General features: G+C 37.0%; 1 long non-coding RNA gene across 2 annotated transcripts in view; it reads left to right on the forward strand.

The window, feature by feature from the left end:
• The window catches only part of LOC128147516 (uncharacterized), a 178,869-nt gene that overhangs the window by 37,962 nt on the left and 122,339 nt on the right, over positions 1-18,568 (forward strand). For both annotated transcript variants that reach the window (XR_008237034.1, XR_008237035.1), the window contains exon 3: positions 11,968-12,105. This is a non-coding gene — a long non-coding RNA (uncharacterized LOC128147516). The remainder of the gene's footprint in view (positions 1-11,967; positions 12,106-18,568) is intronic.

The following is an 18,568-nucleotide window of genomic DNA, read 5'->3' on the forward strand; positions in this document are numbered from 1 at the left end:
GCTAACACTTCCATCATGAGGAAAAATACACGGAATCTATTTTTAACAAAGAAGTGGAGGCCTTCGATCTGGGGTTTTGTTATCATTTCAGAGAAAGCTTTCTAAAAGCTCTTTCTAGTCAGGATGGAAGAATTTTAAAATTACCATCAAGTGGATCTGTCATCCTTCAATCTGCTTTAGGAGTCACTTTGAGAAAGAGAAGTACTCCGGGAGATTCGTTACTTTACATTCTAGCAGATATCCTCAGAAAATCCATCTAATAACAGGAGCTGGAAGAAGCTTGTACAACTAATTTGTAGCCAGTGTAAATACCCCCAGGTGAAACAATGCTCTGGTTTAGGAAGAACAGTTGACAGTCCCTTTTTAGTAATCACTCACTAGCTGTGTAGCCACATTTCTTTTCAATGGCTTACTTCCTACATCTGGAAATAGTTTCTGTTCCTCAGCAGTTTGTTGTTTAATGAGATACAAATACCCCTCTGAAATGCTTTCATTATGATAAAATTCTTTTAAATTGCATGATTTTTCATGATGTTTTACATTAGGTTTGTGTGTCCTTTAGAGCACTGGGGGTGAATCAATGTCATGTGATAAGAAAGACTGATGTTATCACCACTGCTGCCTAGACTACTGCAGAATCTGCACAGTGAGCAGAAGAGGAGTTCAGGAAGGTAGAAAGCACAGTTTCACTGTTCAGGCAGTAGAAAGCTGCCCCAGAGAAAAGGACTCTCTCTATATACTATATCAGCCTATGCTACAGCATTCATGTGTAATCTAAAAAAGTAATCTAAGCTGTAATTTTCAGAATGTCTCAACTGCATGCTATTGACTTCTCAGGTGGCCACCTTTAAAGTCAGGGTTATACTTTTGGGAAGCACCAAGCAGAGAATGCATCAGATGGACAGTACACCCCAGATACTGGGGCAGTACTGTAAAATATATTCATTAATGACCTGGATGATGAGACAGAATGCCCCCTTGGCAAGCTTGCAGAAGGTACAGAACGGGGAAGACTGGGTGTGCTGCCATTCTGGGGGACCACAACAGGATGGAGAAATGGGTTGACAGAAACCTCATAAAGTTCCACAAAACGAAATATATTTACAAACAAGTGAAGTCTTGTGAAGTTGAGTAAACAAATCAGTAAAAGACAGTGTGAAAAACGCTGTCAGTAGCCGGCAAACTGCTACCATTTCTCTCAGAAGGGAAATTCACTGCAACACTGGTGATTCCTTGAGACCTGTATGAAAGTTGCACTGCAGTATGTATCCTCGCTTTTCATTTCCCAGGTTTTAGATCACACCTTAGCATCCAATACCTATAGTCTTTGTGTCCTATCTTTTCAGGTACGTGTATGAATAATGGTCTTCATTTGATTTTTTTTATATTTCATTAGTTATTATTTTGTCAAGATGGACTGGAAAGTTTCACTTTTCGGAGTTCTAATACCAATGGCAATAATCATGTGTGAAACACCTGAGAAGGGGCTGTAGTGATAAGAAGAGACAGTTGCAGTTCCTCTCTCTCATAATACTCTTTAAATCTACACTAGTGACCTCCAGAAGAGGCAGACCGCAGAGGGGTTGCAAGGACTTCTTCCACTGAGTAGTTTTAAAGAACTTATCAAAAAGCACTCCTTGGATATAAGCTCCTTCTAGATTGTTTTCATCTAGAAGTAAAATACTAGTGAGTCAGCAAGAAAAAAAAAAAATCTTCTACGTAATCTAAAATCTTTATATTTTTCAGATCTGCTTCTGGGCAAATAGTCCCATAATACCGGAGGAAAATTAATAGAAAATGGCCTATTAGTGTCTTTATTTATAGTTCAAGACTCAACAACTCAGTGATTTATATTTTCAATTTAATCACACCAACTGATGTAAGAAATAACTGGGAATGCAGGTATGACCTTGCTCAAGCAGACTATATAAAATTCAATGTAGCAAAGCTTGTATATTGAAAATTGTGCAGTAATAAAATGTTTTTTGCATTGTGTAGCTTGCTAGCTATGTCAATACAAGATAATGGTTTAGGCAAATTACACGACTAAAGAATTAGAAATGTAACGGCAAAAAGGAAACATAATATTGGGTTTGTGGCAAGAACTCCTTTTATATGATAAAACTAATTTGTAATTTGATCTTTAAAGCAGAACGCAAAAAGAGTACCAAAGCACTTGAAATGCAAGGTCTATTATAGAATAAAGGAAGTGTGAAGACAAAGAAATAGTCTGACAGCAGCCTAGACAAGGGCAAAGGAACTCTTACTGGGCATAGCTAAACATGGTATTCTTAAGAAAATAATTTGGTTATTTGAAATAAGGAGCTGATGAAGTTCATGGGAGAGGGAGAACAAGAAATAATTTAAGAATGCAAAGTTCAGGTTTAGAAATTTCATTTAATTGACTCTATTTTTGTTCACTTAAATCTTCCTTAATATACTCGGGCAAGAGAGGATAGTTACTGAGCTAGTGGAAGGAGAGAAATTCAGCTTAGAAAATACAGTTCCTTATAGAGTTTCCCAGAATCCGTGTGCTTATGCTGAAAAGAGAAACAAAGGAGTGTGAGTGACTTCATGCAGTAACGCAGGTCCAGTAACGCAGGTCAGGAAAGTGGGCCCAGAGAATACCCTCCTTGGAACAAACTTCCTGTCTCATGTGGAACATGTGCATAGTCTTCTGTAGGGAAATGAGGCTTTGTTCGGCCTGTGCCCTCCACCACGTTGGTACAAACCAGCTCTGAGCTGAAGTCATGCAAATGAGTGCTTTAGGTACAGCCTTACGATAAGCAAGGTTCAGAGCAGGCTTACGTCCAGCTGGCTTGGAGCCCAAGCAGGTTGTTCTTGTTTGCAGAATACTGCATGGATGTACCCCTGTATTGCAATGATGTTAGGTGTTTCCATTGCAATTTCCTTCATTTATCTTTTTCCATCCGTTTATAGCTTCCAAAAGTATTAAGCAGAATGGCTTGGAGTGACGTTGTAGCTTATTCTAGTGATCGTGAAGACTGATGAAGTAGGTGGGGAGCAGGTTCTGATCAGCTGGTCTATTGAATTATGTTCTCTCTTGGTGAAAGTGTAGCTGCTTTTCAGACCCAGCTTGTTGGCCCAGGATGTCTATATGAGGCTTTTGTCTCTTTAACTCTTGATGAAAGGACTTCTGGTAGGACATTAAGGATGTTGCATTAAGTAGAACCAAGTAAAACCTGCTCATTCCCTGGAGCACGTGAGGTGTATAGTCATATCCAAATAACTAACTGAAAGGAAATTCTCTAAGTAACCAAATGTTACCACTGATGTTAGGTACTCTATTAGAAAATGACCTCAGGGATCAAAGAAACGTTGATTGCAATGGTTCAAGGTATTTCTCACTAGCAACAGTGATTTTTTGTCAATCTCCTCCTCATTTACGCCTCCATGTTGGGAAGAAGAGGACCTAAGCCATTGAGTGCAAATATCTTTCATACAAGTTAGATGTATTTTTTCCAAAGGCTAATTCCTCTCCTGGTACAGCTCCTCATAAAAATATAAATTCATTAATTTGTTAAAATACCCTAATGGCCTGGCATAAGTGCAAGAGGGTGTGATTATTTCTGAGTTATTAAGGGAAGGATCATTTAGATGCAGAAGTTCACATTGCTTCATTGAAAGACTATGTAAAACGGTTGTTGAAATAGGTTTTTGGTCTATTAGGCTCCTCACTAATCTTTTGGGGGAACTCATTAACATGCTTGAACGATAAAAGGCATAAGGATAGCTTTCATCAAGTGAAAATTGTTAGTTGAGCATATCATGCATGAGATGCATTATAAGTTACATTGATGATGTGAGAAACCTCGTAATAGCATCTGATACACTGCATAAATCATTGCATTCTTGGGACATGATAAATGCAGAGAAATTTAATTCTGGGACAGTTCTTAAGAGAAATCAATGGATTGTATAAAAATTTGCCCTTGTACTATTTTTTAGCTTTCTGCTTCTGAAGTATGAATGATGTACTCCCTCCCCTTTTCCCACACTACAGATCTTTAAGTACAGGGCTTGAGTGGAGAGCAGCAATGCTGAAATGCTTTGGCCTGTGTCCTTTGAATCAGGTAGAAATAGTTAATCACATGTCAGAAGCAAGCTTTGGGCTATGATTAATCCCACATGTTGAGAATTACCTTTCAAGAAATTGTTTAAGAGAGGGCATGAGTCTTTTGGAAAGAAAATGAGACAGCTTGCCAGAGAAGAATATTTTAAACATCCTGGTTGTTGAATAGATACCTGGCGAGAGAACTCAGCTGAATACGTTTGAAGGAATTATTGTTCAGCAAATGAAAACCTTTCAGATGACTGTTATCCCAGTTTGAAATCCGATAATGTATCTTGGAAAGTTGAAGAGCACTTGGGAGTGTTAAAAGTGGCAGGGAATATAGGACGTCACAAATTTCTGTTCAAGCATATTTTTCTATATTTACCATATTTCACTTGTGCTTTTATAATGAGCTGACAATTTTATCAGATTTTTGCTTGCCAGCATTTATTTGGAATTAAATTGCTAAGGAGAAACCTCTAATAGCAGAGTTCTCAATTTTTTTTTTTATGCAGGCAAGTATGCCTACAAACCCAGGGCCTGCTCTTAGAGCCTTTATTACAGTTCTTGTCAATCTAATGAGTAGTCCATGTGTAAGTTCAGCCATGAAATGTCTGTAGAAGACATGCAGGAAGAGATCTACACAAGCTGCAGAAAATATTTTAAGAGATTTAATGAAATACATGAGTTTGATAAAACTGTGCAATGTGCTTGACTCATCTGCTTGGACAGAAGTACTCCATGTGTTTATTCAAGGACTTGCAATTGCTTAAACCTCTTTCATCTCAAAGATAAAACTGCTAATAATACTTATTAGCATCCCCTGCAATTGAAAGTTCAACGCATAATTCTCATCTGATCTAGTATGTTCATTGATACAGAGAGATTATGTTACATTGTGGATTTACGTTGCCAAGATTTAGAAAGAGAGAGGCAACATATAAAAGGAAATGCTTTGCTGCTGAAATAAGTAGGGAAGGCATGCTTCCTAAGTTAGAGTCTAAAGGGAATTTTTTGCCTTAAATATAAATTTCCCCAGTGTCGGGAAATTCCTTTTTTTCATACGAAGAATAATTTTGGTGACTATTGATAACAGGGCTCTGAAGATAGATCAAATGAAAGCGGGGAGTTAGGTTGTATTATCCACTCGGGGATGATGTTACAAACAGGTACAAAGATCTTCATCCCTAGTGAAAAGGCCACAGAGCAAGTAGGATAGTTCAGGAGGGAAGAAGCTTGGGCAGAGTTTCCAGTGGTTTTGGTAGTTCTGAAGCTTTTTCTCATGGGCAAAGCTCACAGAGTAGTTTAACCATAACAAATACTTTCAAATACAGGTTGTACTGTGCTGGTTAACACACTTTGGTCCCACATCTTCCTCAAGACTGGGATAGTTTTGTTCATTGTTCCATTCAGTGAAGGGGAGAAGATGTTTCTTAATTGCTTGTGATGCAATCAACAGGCATCTTTTGCTTATGTCATGGGTAAAACTAAGGAAATAAAAATTTACCTATTTTCTCAGTCTGGCAATAACCAAAGTTCTGAGCTTGCTTTATAAATGGTGCTGGTTTGATTTTTTTTTTTTTTTTTTAAATTACTTTACAACAGTTCTTTTTTCCTTTGTCCACTATTTCTGGCCCGCCAGGGCGTGTTTGAAACCAGTATGTAAGTAAGATACAGTTGTTAATAATGAAACTTACGCACCTTTTACTACTGATAGTATAAAGCTTGCACAGAGGAAACATGAATCAGATGCTGCCTTCCTCTTTTAGCAATAGCAAGGTCAAAACTACACTATAGCCTTTGAACTCTTGAAGTCCATCAAACTGTTTATGGTTTTACATTCCCAAAATAGAAAAGAGGCAAGCAGCAGGGAAGTGCAAGACGACCTCCATCTTCAGTTCAGCACAAGTGTAATTTATGGTCTCCTTTAGGAACTATTTAAAAAATAGCAAACCACGTATTTAATTATGTCAAAAAAAATAGCCTTGGTTCAGCATTTCACTTTGTAGATGGAAAAGGACAGATATTGAAATACCATATATGAAACCCTTAAAAGTCTATTTACAGTACCTTCTTTTGACAACTCCTACCACTTTTACCCTTGTTTATTTGCTATATCAGCTCACATCTCATTGCTGATTTTCGCTTTATCATGTTGCTCTAAAAACTCCCTAGCTTTATATCTCTCAATAGTTTGAAACAGAAGCAAACATGCTAAACTGAGGTAACGTATTGCAGTTCAGAAAAATGAGAGTATTGCCCTAATTTCATGCTCTTTAGTCTCTTTTATATTACTAACTCTCAGAAATATTTTAATAGCCAAGGGGACCAAGTCTTTTGATCTCAAATTCATAAAGCTCCATTTATTCCAAGAATGGCAAATAGAACAAGGAAGACTATGAATGGACATAGGACTGTTAGAGAAGGTGAAATGCAAGTTCCAATCCATCAATACAATAGAGCAAACTGATATAAACATTGAAAGAAATTATAGATACTTTAGTAACAAAAGCTGCACTATTAAAATTAATTTGAGAAACTGTAAAGATTGGTCCCTGCTTCATATTGATCACTGGATGCATTCCATTACAATGTACAAAACTAGGAGGATTTATACTCACCAGTGTAATAAGGTAAAGCCTTAACATCTGAGCGCAGTGAATAAATGTTTTAATGAAAATGAATAAGAAGCAAGTCTTTCTTTGGTGTGTTGGATATTTTATGTTGTCAGAGTTTTAGATGTGCTTAAGATACTCAGATATTTGTTCAAAGAGAGGCAGTCTTTGCCCAAAGAGCATATTTGACTGGGTAGAGGAGAAAAAGAATGCTTTTGTTGTGTAAGTTCACTGCTGAGAAGTATGTCCTAGTTCTGACAGAAGTGGTACATTTCAGAACCCTATAGCATTATAAGGTTTTTTTTTTAATTTAAAATTTACACTAGGAGCTAGAATAACAAAAATATTTTGAAACAAAGAACCCAAATGCTCAAAACAAAGCAAAATCTGTGTTATCGAAAAAAAAGAAATTGTCTTTTATTATTGTTGAATTCAATTTAATTTATAGACATTTATATTCTTTTGTCTGACTGGAAAGTGTTACCTCAGAAGAGGCTGAGAGCTGGAAGCAAAGCAAGAGCAAGCAATGGCTGGAAGTGATGGGCCCAATACAGAAAACGCTAAATCCTTGAGTTGAACAATGAGGAGGCTATTAGATGGCACTGACTTTTCTTAGGACAAGATTCATATTCTCAGGTGAAAAACAAAGATTGAGAGGTAATACTTAAGAAGTCCAAGTTAAAAAAGGCCACAAAAAAAAAAAGGCGTGGAGGCAGTTGCTGGCTATAGCTGAAGAGTTTTTGACAGAGAAGCTGTAGCAAGGCAGTTTCTCTAGCAGTTTCACTGTCCCAAAGACTGATCTTGTATGTGCTGGAAGTGGCAGGGAAAGATTACAATTTAAGTGAGGTAATTGGTTTTTTTCTTTAATCCTTTTTCTGTGTGCTCTGTATCTTTTGGGAGAATAAATAATGCTTTACTGTTAGCTGGTTTTGGTCCGCAGTAATCCAGTGTTGTGACAGGATCCTGGGGAAAAGCTCTGGTAAAATCACGTGCTTCAGTGTTAACCACTGAAGATTTAGGGATGCAGAGTCCCTGTTGAAGACAGCAAGTGACAGCAAGTAGTTCCAGGTGGAGAGAGAGAGAGAAAAGGCCAATTTGTTTCCAAAAGGTTGTATCCAAGAGAAAAAAATATGTATACAGTGCTGGTAGCAGAACATCAAAACATGTAGCTATAGATTTGATGTTGATATCATAACCTGTGCCATCAATGGCATTTTTGCCTGGCTGCGAGATGCATCGTCAGACCCAGGAGGTTTATAGCTTACTACAGGTTAGGAAAATGCAGAAGACTACAGCGTATCTCCTTTAATATAAATTATAAAAGAGTACTGAGGTTTTCTGTGGAATATATGATGATGAAATGTGACAGTGTGTTCGGAGGGGGGGCTCTTTCTTGTTTTTAGAGCTCTGTAGGACAACAGCCATTTTGTTTTCTGAGTTTCTGAGGTGTTAATAAGACATAAATATTTTGTGCTACATGCCTTTGTTCTGTTTTCTTTAAGTTAAAAGAAATCACTGTAGACTGAAGATGGTTCCCCATTGCTTATGGCAATCACTGCTTGAAGAGAAACTTCTTAATACTCCTGTTGTTGTTGACATTTCTGTTCACAGTATTGAGCGGGGAAAAGAATATATACAAAAAACCAACTATAACCTCAAAAGTGCTTGCAGATATTTTTGTTTTTTTTATTCTTGAATGCTCAAGCTAGTATTAGTTGGCTAAGACTTTGTCTGACAAGTGTCAGTGGAGTCATGGAGAACAATCATCTATCTGGCTGTTTTTCTCTTGGTCTGAATTTCAGGTGTGAGTCTGGTTGGCTGGAGTATGGTTCCTGTATCCTGATATTAGCTTTTCTTAACCTGTCAGATTAGGAAGATCAAGCCTTGTTGAAGCCAGACACTTCCACTTGACTTGGATATATTTCAGCTGAGCTCTGAGAGGCATTTGGAAAAATCCACGTTCAATTTGAAAAAGCAGCTTCTTCTAACTTTTGTATAGAGCTCAATCTGACAAGCAGTGGCACTGTACGTTTCTTGCCTTCAAAAATCCATGGGGAATGCTATAATTTTGATTTTATATCTGTCTTGACGTAGGTATCTCCTAGTTTTGCCAGGGGAAATATATTTATTTCATGATTGATATCAAAGTTTCCTCGTGTGTTATCTGCCTGAGGCTGACATGGTGTTATTCTTGGGCAGAGACCTACATGCTAAGGCTTGTAGGACTACTCTCTGGAGTTTCTTGACTTAGTGCCTGAAAATTGATTTGCCCTGTGGTATTAGCTGCCTCTCATAGCGTGTCAGCTTTGTCTTAAAAACCAGAAAAGATCAAACCTAGGAGCAATAGCAGTAGTAAAAGCACTGCCTGTTACTGTTACCAAGGGGCAACAGAGGGTCAAGACAGGGTCCTGTAACTTTCTTACTGTAAGGAACAGTAAGAAGCAGCTACTCATAAAGCTTTAATTAACTTTGCAAACTGAACAAAGTAGTCCCAAGCTTCAGTGATTCCATGTAGATCCCTCTTAAAATCTGCTGGAGCTCTTGAAGATCTTGTTAAGTATCAAGTATTTGCTGAAACAGCAAACAAAAATGCCTGTGAGGTGTGGGCAGTCACCTAGGAGCAGGACCCATGCAGTTCAGGTTGGGCTTTTTGTCAGTATTTGTTCATGTATTCACAGTGAATAGAAGTCAGCCCTTCTCTGACAGACTGGAGCTGGCAAATCCCTGGCAGCATTCATCTAAGACCTAACTTAGGTTCCAGCTGGACAATTTTCCATATGCCATTCTCACTATTTTACAAAGCTGGTCCAGCAGCCTAAGTACTTTCTTAACTTCTCTCTGAGCACACTGTTACCATCATGTTAATATGCGGCAGGCAGGTTTAATTTTTTACGTTTATGCATTTTGACTGTTCAAAAAAATACCAATTTTAACTGTTCTCTTTAGTCATTGTTTAGTTATCATCATTCCCCTTCCTCCTGAAAGAGCAATTAAGCTAAGCCTAACTGCTTTGGATTTGATGTGTCTAAGAGCAGACACATGGCCAGCTATTACAGCTCACTTGACACAGAGTAACTTTGTATGCTGGCCATTTTTTGGAGTTTCCCCTGCCAACAGGACAGTTCTAGGTCTTATTGCTCACTGAGCAATGAACAGCTCAGAGGAAGAAGAAAAATCCCCATTTGTGTTAAGCAGTGGCTGACTGCTTCCTCAAACACAAGATCACACACATTTTATAAGTGTGAGTGCAATCACTGAGATGTATAATCCATTTTTAATCTCTTACCCTTCTCCTGCAATGAATTGTCCTGCTTAATTTTATGTTCTATTAAAATATCCTGTTAATCAGTTTTAAATGTATTTAAATGTAGCCTTGTGATTTCATTAACTGTATCTTCTTCTTTGTATTATGAGAGAGTACTTGATCTGCCATGCCTATATACTTCATTGTTTTGGGTGGTTCTGGCATATCCTAAATTAATTAATCATTAATGTGAACTGCACTAGTCTTAATTTTTGTTCACACAGGACTCTCCATTTCCCTAACAATACTTGTTGTATTCCTCTTAGACTCCTGCTGTTTCTGCTCTTATGGTTTTGGAAGAATACTTCTGGTTTTATAATATCATTGTAATTATCTCTGTATTCTATTCTAGTCTCCAGCATTTGTCTGCATTCTGAATAGCTCTGCACATGCATCATTGATTTTGTAAGATTCTGTTACATTAATACAGCTCTGCAAGTAAGCTATTTTGCTTCAGTTCTGCAGGGCAGTGGGTGTAGATCTGAATGCTGTCACAACACTGGTGATTGACTTCTGTATTTAGTCTCTGGTTTAGTCTCAAGTTTCCATAGTTACTTCATACATTATTTCATTGACTGGAATGGAAGCTGAACTGAGCCTTCAAATGGAATTATTAGTAAGGATAAAGTAGTTCATACAAGCAGCCTTGTTGAATCCATATTGTCTTGATTTATGATTAATAATCTGGGTTCAGTCATTTAGATGGATGTTTAAAAATACTTGGAGTTATTGACAAAGTTCTGACAAATGGTTCTCTACACTGATAGAGACTTCTGAAAATAATGAAATAGTAATTGGTTTAAAAATATGGTGTTTTTTAAACTCTTGAGTAAATAATATAAGAGGATCAGTAGAAATTGCAGCAAAGTACTCTGTATTTCTTTTTCTGTTTGTGGAGTGTGTGGTGGTTTGGGCCAAAATAATAGTATTATTTAAAGATTCATGGATTTAAAAAACCATTGACCATGTGACTTTATATGATAAATTCAGTCTAAATTATCTAAATTCTGAATATATTAGAATTATGATAGTTCTATGCCAATCTAATAGAAGACATGAAACAAGCACAGTAAAAATTGTTTTTAAAAAAAAGTTAAAATATGAAAATCTCTCCCACTGTACTGAGGAGAATTGGGGAAGGCAGTATTTTGTTATAATATATAAATTAATACGCGATATGTTAAATATGTAAATAATAGTAATTATTTTGCTGCTGGATACTGCTTACTTTGACTATTGGCTAAATTAACAAATTTTTGTTATAAGTCAGTTAATTAATGTTTAGAATCAGTTGTTCGGTGCTTTTAAAGGCAGAGATCAAGGAGGGCATGTAATACTGGTGTAGCTTTTGTTTGAACTCTTGACAGCTGAGAAAGTCATTGCACTTCAGCCTGGTTGCCTAGTATTTTGTATTTGGTATTTCACAGCATCGCTTTTGAGCACCAACTGATTGGTTTGCAGTCCTTTGGAGGAGGACATCCTCACAGAGGAAGAACAGCCACGAAGCATCTCTGTGTCACAGCCTGAGCTATGCCATTGCAGTTGTGTTTGCATGTCTGCAGCCAGACACTATGGTGTGAATTTTCATCTTTCTTTCACAGTATTTATGGCAGCTAACAGAAGTGTTGGGAAATGGGATGTCCTCTGTATAAAACCCTGTAACACACTGCTGGGGATAACAGATTTAGGTCCCAGACTTCTTTACCAGATGCCCACTCAACTTTGGAATCCTGTTTTCATTTCACCCCAGTGGTTTTGTCTGCAATTGGAAACACTATTATAAGTTACACTCCAGTGAAATTAGAGAAAATAGGCTTTACTTGCAGCTTACTGTTCCCAAAACTCTTTGACTGTTTTCCCCTTCTTGATACCTATTTCTGTCTTTCCCTGACAGCACACATGTACTGTTTTTCAGACAATTTTTCTTCCTTTTTTTTTAGTTATTAGTGCTAACTCTTGTTTTTCTCTTACAGTTTTTCTGCACCATGTTCTGTACCACTTCATCAGCTGAATTCCATGGACAGCAAAAGAATATGTTCCTGTGCCCCCTATAACGTGGCCCCAGGCAGCAGAAAGGTTCATACATCCCATATGGAGCTTTATGACTTGAGGTGAGAAAGAAGTAATTGAAGCAGATGAATTTTAAAAGACAACTGTTTATATGCAAATGTATTAGTGGAAGTCTGTGATTCAAATGTCTGTGAGCTAAATTATGGAAAAAGCGTTTCTCAGTTAAAAATTCATCATAAAGAACTTTACAATACATTATGAAATAAGAACTGGTAAAATAAATCTCAAAACTACTGTAAAGCAGTTTGAAATATAACACCATATATTTTTTCCTTACTACTATTGTTTCTAATTTTAATTATTTATTGATTTATATTATGAATTATTTTTTTGTCTTCAGGTCAGTTGTTTTTAGCATCTCCCTTCTTAGCTTTTGCACCAGCTCTTCTAAGGTGTTCTTTTTAAATATCCTAAAGGTCATAGGGTTATTGCCATGTTAAATTACCGAGAGTTTCTACTGGATTGGCAATGGATGCAGTGTTTTGACTGCTTTGGCAGAGAGGTTACTTTTCCAATTCACTCTTCTGGTCACATGATTCAGACTGGATGTTATTGATAAGCTGAGATTAATATATTGCTGTAACGATGTATGTGGGCTCACTATTAAGTAAAGCCAACTTAAGCTTATTTTGCACAGTGGATATAATAATCATTAAAGATACCTATCTATCTTTCAAAAATGAAAGAATTTTAAATTAATACAGCCCAGCCAATGTGCTTGTGCACATTTGTTAAAGACTTGCATCTAAATGAAAAGGTACACAGCTAATGAGCTCAGTAATGATTCCTGACCTCCCTGGTTTGTTTCGGGGTTTTTTGTTTTGGTTTTGTTTTATTTATTTTTTAACCATGGAGCTTCATGTCTTGATTATTGTGCTGGTGTTTTCCACAGTGGTTTTGAAAATTAAGTTAAATCTTCAGCTGATTATGTTGCAAAGTTTTTTGTGGATTTTTTTTTTTTTTAGATTTGTTTTTATCACTGCTTGAGAATTACCACAAAAAAATTTTAGACAATTTGACATCTTTTTTTTTTCTTTGTATACTGTAACACTTGGAAATAGTATTGCACATGGGACAAGATTAGAATGATAACAAGAATGTAGTATAAAAAATTTTGATGGACTGCTTTTACCTTAAGATTTTGGTGAATCAGCATGTAATATACAAATTATGTCATTTCCAAAGTAGTTCTTGTTCTGAGCAGTCCATCTTACCCTTCTCCAGAGGTCTTGTCATTGGTTTGAAAAGATGGAAATCTCTATCTGCTCCAGTATCCACATACTCTGTCTGTATGTGTATGTATATGTCTGTATGTGTTTACCTGTTTTAGTTAAATCTGCACCATTTTGGTCTCATTATACTCAAATCTGCTTCACAGCTTTGCCCAAAGTCATGTTGGTGTAGACTAGCTGTAGAGTTGTTTCTCCCACATGTGTCGGTCAAAAGATTCCCCAGTACTGAGGAGCTCCTAGCTGATTTGTGGTTAGCAGATATTTTGCAAAATGCACTTATTTCTTCAACTGTTGTCTGTAAGCCTTTCTTTGTGGGGACATCATGAAACCATATGAATTTCGGGGCAAAGACTGCACGAGGGAAGTTCTTGACTAACTTTCAAGAAGACACTGTGATACAATTAAATGGTAAAAGACTGCAATTTAAGAAAAGAACCACAAAAAGTATGTATCGTATTTGTAGATATCACAGCAGCTTGGTTTTGGTCCGTTCTGCATTCTGATTCAGTTCAGGTAGAACCTGGAAGACTGGTAGACTAGAAAAGCTTATAAGAAAGCTGGAAATTGATAGAAATAGTCATGACTTTAAAGGATGACTCTAATAAATTCTTATTGCAAATATAGAACATCTTTGAATACTCTTTTCAATTATAAAGCATTCAAACTTACCTGGTTACTTTCCAGTAAAAGTCCAACTGGAAGAATGAGTTCACTGGTTTAGTATTTACTGCTGACATTCTACTTTTCCATAACTAAGGCCCCAAAGTACAACTCACTGAAATCAATGAATATATATATCCATTAACTTCGAGGTTACAAATCAGTCTCTGAAACAGTTTTAACACGATTTGTTTCATATGCTCTATCAGTTATTCAAGAGTTACAAATTTCTGCAAGATGTTGTGGTATGACATCTGCCTCTACTGTTCTAGATTCACCCTGTCAGTACAGTAGTGGATGGTGACAACTGTCACAATATTTCTAGATCCCTTTTAGAAAATGATTGATGTAAATTCTTAGAGGAGATAATATACCCCCTTAAGCAGCCACCAATGTTTCAAAACTTATTAAAGCCTTTTCTCTGCACTCATCAGGAAAGCACAAAATGTAAGGGTAAGTTTATCAGTTAAATCCAAGAATTAATGAGGTATGCACAATCCTAATAGGTAAAGCACAGTTCTATGTAGGCTTCAAAGGTCACTCTCCAAATCTGTTCTCATTGTTAAAGCAGCTTTTGCTGTTCTAAAGCCTAAATCAGCCTGAGTAGCATCCAGTAAACTGAATGCAATGGCTTCAGTTGCCTTTTCTTGTGTACAATTGGGTAGCAGCATCATCGGTCAGCTGCTGCCTGGTGCTAGTTCCTGGCAAACCAGGAGAGCAGTTGAGATGGCAGACGGACTTATGTGTAAGTGCATGCCCCTTCTGTGGCACTTAGGGGAATAAATTGTAAGGAAATTACTTTAAAAATTGTTCCTGAAGTTACATCACTCCATAAGTCACTGATGGAATCTTAAGATCCAGAGTTGATATGTCACTGCTGAATTCTTGATAGGAAGGTTTTAAGAAGTGTGACAAGAATTTCACATTTTATCCTGACGGTCATGATGGTTGCAATGCCTCATTCTATGCATTTCAGTTCAATTTAACCCTGTGGCCTGACCAGAATTCAGTAGCTTATTTGCTGTGAGGCATCGAATGCTTAGAGCATGTGGTAGCACAGTAAAGCCAACCTCACAGAAGTGTTTTGTAGAGGAGCAGAACATTTTAATAATGCCAAAATTCAGTTTCATGGCAGTTTAGGATAAAAACTTTGAGATTCTTCTGTGAAAGAGAGTGAGGCTTCAGTGCAGTCTTTGCTGGAGCAAATGGAACTAAAGATATGAAAAAGAAAGTGAGACTGCTGGGAAGAAATTCCGTCAAGGTGGATTGTAGCTGCAACGTGCTTCTTTCCAGAGGATTAGGTTGTTAACCCTGTTAAGGTATGGAGCCACAATCCTGAAGGACTCCTAAGAAGGGGCAGTCCTAGGGCTGATAACATATGTGCACTTCCAGGGGGTAGGCTGATAAGAAGGTAACTTATAAACTCTTCCCTAAAGGCACAGGGGTGGGGTGGTGGCAGCAGCTGGTGAGCTGTTAGAAGTCTCTAGAGGCCAAGAAATTCAGTTTCTGTTTTGAACATTAGCTACCGGGTCCTAGGGAGAATCTTATAACAATTTGGTAAAGAGAAATCTCTAAGAAGTACTTTCTCGATTTTGACTTTGCTCTGAAAACAGCTTCTTTTTATTTTATTTATTCCTTGCGCTTACACTTGGGACTCTTCAAATAGTTTCATTAAGAAGAATCTGTTTTCCCTTGAGAAATAAAATCCACAGAGGGATACTCTTTTTCCCCCCCCGATCAAATCTCTGTTTATGACTAATGTCTCGATTGCTGTAAAAAATTTTAAAGATCACTGTCTCTAGTCATTTAACATACTTTTTCATTGAACATCTCATTTTAAAAAATCAACATCCTGAAAAACAAAACTCCTATGTGCGATTTCATTGACAGCAAATGTGAAAATGTAGTTAGATATTCTAAACTAGGCTTTCGATTACAAAATTCCAGACAGAAGAGAAAAATATTCAAGCTGGAAGTAAATATACCTGATTTTATATCCTTATTAGATATCCTCAGTTCACCTACTGCAAAAATTCTTTTTATTGATGTCATTATTCAAAGAAAGATTGCAGTTCAGAACAAAATTTGGCATAAATGTATCTCTGCTACAAAACTTCTCCACTGGCACTGGCATTGTGATGCAATTTCTCGTGTTGGTGGTAGACAGGGTACTGGTATGCACAGTGTAAGGAAACTTGTGCATCATCAGTGAAACGTGAAAGATAGTGGTCAAATACATGCAGAGTTAATTGATTCATGAACATCTACACAGAGCAAATAACACTTTGTATAATCTATTTGTATCCACGTTAGTTGCTTTTCCCTCCCTCCTGTATCTCTGACTTCCCTGCAATTTCTCTCTATTGTTACAATTTAGATAATCTCTTGCTACTATGTCTTCTTTAATAAGCATTCTTTCTTTGTCAGCTTCCTTTCGCTGATATCATCTAGAGCCTTGCTCTACACCATATGTGTACATTATACCTGTGCCAATTTCTCTATTTCCGATCTTCTCTACATTTCACAGAAAAGTGAAAATGAATGAGTTTTTCACTCTTTAAATAAACATCCTGAGTTCTTGTTAAGCAATATCTGCCTTCTACTGAAGCTGCATTGCTTGCAAATCCACTTGGCATTTATGTGCAGCGTATATGTGCAGCTTTGGTATAGGGATAACTGCAAACCTGTTTGGAGGCAATAGCTTTCATTCAAAAGGAGATGACCAGCAGTGCTCATGACTTTTGAAATTTGACAGAATATTTCGATTACTCTTATGCAACTTCTGCTCCTGCTCTGGGAGTTTGTTTTGTAACATTTCAGTATTAGTATGGTATATCTCTGGTCAAACTCTATCAGCAAAGTAGTGCATTAATTTCTAGGCAGTTTGTGTTCATCGTCATCCTGCATAAGCAGGACACAAGTAGTGATCTTAGTGTCCCTGGCTTCCCTTGACTAGCAATGATGGTTTTTGTTTACTGTCTATTCACAGACACAGATTTGGTTTTGGATTTCTTACAAATACATAACTTTTAGCAAAACCAGAGCTCTTCTGCTTAGACATCTGACTCCAGCATAAACAGACAGTGGTGCAAGATGAGATCCAAATACTTCAGAGAATTATTGGTGGTGTTCTGAACTTCAAAAATAAAAATAATGAGTTAAGCCCCATAAATCGAGGACCTTTCAGAAAATGTAAAAATAATGAATGCCAGGTTCTTTATTTATACTTTTTTTTTTTTCTGGTCCTCTAGCATAAGGCTACAAATTCATTTCTTAAGAAGATTTGATAGGTAGTTTTAACAAGATCATCTTGGATGGAAAGTGTGCATGAAATCCAACCAGGCCAGCCAGGTGACCGGGAGAAGAGCAAGAAATACAGGATTTTCCACAGGAATATTGGCTAGATATATAATATACCTAGGAAGTTGAGATCTTGACAAAATATATGCTTAGCCTTGAGCCATTTCGGTAACTCTGCCTTGCAGTATGGTTTGGATAGTTTTCCAAGCATCTGATTTCTCCACTTTTTCTGTTTCTGTATTTTGAAAACTTACGTTCTCACTCTTACCAGACTACTGTCTCCAACAACTACATTTCTAAGTAGCAGCATATGTATCATTAAGCTTGTAGCATTAAACACTGAGATTTTACTATTGTTACCTTACTACATGCATACAGGTATGGTCTTTTGAAAGGTCAAGGCCAACAAGAATATTTACGTACTTGTGGATGCTAAAATTTTACATAGACTAAAACCAATATATGGACAAGTTAATGGAAGAAAAATTCTCTGAGAGCAGTTTAAGAAAGACCTCATGCAAGTGCTGCCAGTCTCCTGCACCATCCATGTACTGACCATTTCTGCCTTAGTTTACTGAGCGCTCAGTTACCACTTCGGTGTTTTAAGCTGGTAACAGCCTGTCAGTCTGCCTACATTGGTTTTGGTTTTCACATTGAACTAGGTATTTGCTGTGAAGATATTTGGGAGAGTTCTTTAGTAGCAGCCATTAAAAAAATGTAAACTTCAAAAGAATATTGTAATTGCTATGATGAAAACAAATACTAAATTGCTTGTAAATCAAAATTTCATGCAACACTATGATCAAAAACTCATCAATGGATATTAGAATTAAAATGTAATGCAAATGGTAAACAACTACATATGTAAAAATCAAGATGAAAATGCCCAGTTAATATAAACTGCAATGTATGTAGGAGAATGAAGATGATTATAGTAGCTCTGTTTCATATTTTGAAATAACAACCTCTTGGGTAGTACATTACTGCTGTTCGTAAAAAAAAAAAAAAATACATCACAAAATTGTTAGCAAGCCCCTTCTCACTTGGAAATAAAAAAAAACATTCAAAATACATTTCAGCATTAGTATGGTATATCTCTGGTCAAATTCTATCAGCAAAGTAGCGCATGAATTTTTAGGCAGTTTGTGTTCATCATCATCCTGCATAAGCAGGATACAAGTAGCAACCTTAGTGTCCCTGGCTTCCCTTGACTAGCGATGATGGGTGCGTTTTCTGGATGTGGGGCATAGTTCCACCAGCTGTCAGCATCCTTCTAGATTTCCTCCATGTGTATTAAATTGTATGCTTAGTG

The sequence above is a fragment of the Harpia harpyja genome, chromosome 10 (assembly GCF_026419915.1).
Source record: "Harpia harpyja isolate bHarHar1 chromosome 10, bHarHar1 primary haplotype, whole genome shotgun sequence".
Taxonomy (NCBI): domain Eukaryota; kingdom Metazoa; phylum Chordata; class Aves; order Accipitriformes; family Accipitridae; genus Harpia; species Harpia harpyja.